Source organism: Octopus sinensis, linkage group LG7 (genome assembly GCF_006345805.1).
Source record: "Octopus sinensis linkage group LG7, ASM634580v1, whole genome shotgun sequence".
In the NCBI taxonomy this organism is placed as follows: Eukaryota; Metazoa; Mollusca; class Cephalopoda; order Octopoda; family Octopodidae; genus Octopus; species Octopus sinensis.
Window position 1 is genome coordinate 27,862,235 of NC_043003.1, and position 3,105 is coordinate 27,865,339.

Below are 3,105 nucleotides of genomic sequence, written 5' to 3' on the forward strand. Positions count from 1 at the left end.
AAGTTTGACACATAAAGCGATAGTAATAATTACAAGTATATTCTTTTATTCTTTTACTTATTTCAGTAATCTGACTGTGGCCATGCTGGTGCACCGCCTTTAGTCGAGAAAATCGATCCCAGTACTTATTTTTTGTAAGCCTATCACTTATTCTATCGGTCTCTTTTGCCGAACCGCTAAATTACGAGGAGGTAAACAAACCAGCATCGGTTGTCAGGCGATGTTGGGAGGACAAAGCACACACGTGCGCGCGCACGCATATACACACATACACTCACACGTACAAACACACACACATGTAATGGTAGAAATTTATTTTGTATACAGTATGGGTTGATTTGTAAACAACAAAATGGTAAACGATAGTTGATACACAGCAGGATGGATGCAATCTGTTTGTAAGGATTGTTTCTTCGTTGATTGCCATTATGTAAAGATGAAAGAACCAGTGATTGAAGTCGCAAAGAAAATATTTATTTTACCGTTACATTATACAATACCTTACCTCAATGGGCAGGTGATGAAATCGTAGAGCATGTGAAGTAAAAAAAAGTTGATTTCGACCTGTATGTTCTTATTGTTGTAGTAAACCATAGAGAGAGATATGGAAATGTGCAGAAAAGAGATAGTGAGTTAGTGAAAGTGAGAGAGTGTGGGAGGAAACAACTGCTCCATAGTGCTTCAGGTGTCTTGGGGGAAATTTCTGGGTTCTCATTCCTAAGGTACTTTTCGATGTTGTTGTTGTTGTTGTTGCTGCTGCTGTTGTTGTTGTTGTTGCTGCTGCTGCTGTTGTTGTTGTTGTTGTTGTTGCTGTTGTTGTTGCTGCTGCTGTTGTTATTATTATTATTATTATTATTATTATTATTATTATTATTATTATTATTATTCAGTAGTTTTATTTTTATAGCGTGCTTTCACTTCACTACCGAGCGCAGCTCTGTGTGCCTTGGGTATGTGCTGTGATTTGTTGTGATGCTCTGATGGTTATTGTATGGAAAGTGTTCTGCGTAGGATGTGTGCAGTGCCTAGTAGTGCAATTTTCTGTATGTTATATGTGTTTGTAAGTCCTGGTGTTTTTGTTATGTATTTGTCTGAATATTTTTTTATCATGCCTAATGCACCTACTATGATAGGAATTGTTTCTGTTTTTAGATTCCACATTCTGGTTACCTCCATTTCCGGGTCTTTGTGTTTTGAAAGTTTCTCCCTTTCTTTTAGAGACACGTTGTCATCTGCCGGTATTGATACTTCAATTAGAAAGCATTTTTTTCTTCATGATCTCTGACAACTATATCTGGTCTGTTGGCCTTAATTTCTCTATCTGTGTGATCGGCATATCCCAAAGTATGGTTGCTTTTTCGTTTTCTGTGACCTTTTCTGGTGTGTGCCTATACCATCTTTTTTCTGTTGTTATTCCATAATGTTGGCATAGCTTCCAGTTTATGTAGGTTCCAACTCTGTCATGTCTGTGAATATATTCCTTCTTAGCCAGGACTGGGCAGCCAGAGATAATATGATTTATTGTTTCTTGTCCATCTCCACATATTCTGCAGTTACTTGTTATATTTCTTTTCATTACATGTTTTTGGTAATTTCTGGTGGGGAGGCTTTGGTCTTGTGCTGCAATTAAAAATCCCTCTGTGTCTGCTTTGAGTCCTGAGCTTCTCAACCATTGCTGGGATTTTTCTTTGTCTATTTCTTTTGTATTTAGTTTAGTCCAGTATTTACCGTGAAGGGGTTTTTCTTGCCATCGTTTTATCATGGTTCTTTGCTGTTCTAGTTTTAGTTTGGATTTCATTTGTTTTATAGCTTCTGTTGTTTCTTCTTCTTCTTTTCTTCTTCTTCTTCTTCTTCTTCTTCTTTTCTTCTTCTTCTCTTCTTCTTCTTCTTCTTCTTCTTCTTTATATTTGTTAGGTGGTATGATTTCTTGTTTGTATTTGTCAGCTTCCTTAAATACTGAGAACAGTTTTTGTTTTGCTCGTGTTTTGCCGCTATTTGTATCAGTTTTCCTTCCTTCTGAAGTAGATATTTTTGCAGTCCTATGGTGGTTATTTTATAGTAGTTTTCCAGCTGTATAAGGCCTCTACCACGTTCTATACGTTGTATATATAGTCTTTCTATGTCAGATTTTGAGTGATGCATCCTAGACCCTGTCATTATTTTTCTTGTTTTCCTATCTATTTTGGTCAGTTCATTTAGTGTCCAGTTAAGGATATTGTAGCTGTAACTTATAACTGGGACAGCTAAAGTGTTAATACCTATTATCTTGTTTTTAGCATTGAGCTCTGTTTTTAGTATTATTATTGTTATTATTATTATTATTATTATTATTATTATTATTATTATTTTATGTTTGACTTTTGCTTTATATTTGTACAAGTTCGCTCCAAGTCTCACCCAGAGACCTCAAGAGACAACAGGTTGGAAGTCCATGTTGTTGTTATACCTAGTGTGCCATATATTTGTTTTTGGTGTTGTACTAGTGAATGTCCCCAAAAAAAAAACCATAATTATGTTTGTTTTAAACCCTGAGATTACATAGAAAGTATTTTGCGTAGGATATGAGCAGTTCCCATGAGCACTATCTTTTGAATTTCTGCCATTTTTGGGTTTCCTGGTATCTGAGTTAGGTAATTATTATTATTATTAGTTATTATTATTATTATTATTATATTATTATTATTATTATTATTATTATATTATTATTATTATTATTATTATTATTATTATTATTATTCAGGTCAGTCACTGTCTGGAATCGAATTTGGAATCTTGGGGTTGGAAGCCTGCACTCTTAAACTCAAGATTCTAAGTTCGATTCCAGGCAGTGACCTGAATAATAATAATAATAATAATAATAATAATAATAATAATAATAATAATAATAATAATAATTCGTTCGTTTACTGGCCACAAGGGCTAACAAAAATCAATTAAAACATAAAGGGACAAAACACAGGACGAAAGTTACAAAGGGTTTTGTCCATTTGAAAAAGTCCGTGTACAAAAGCAGAATAACAACGAAATATAAGTAACAATTAAAACCCCCAATAGGGGGAGGCGCTCCGAAAGGCTACTCGTGGAAAACCCATAAAAGCCACAGGA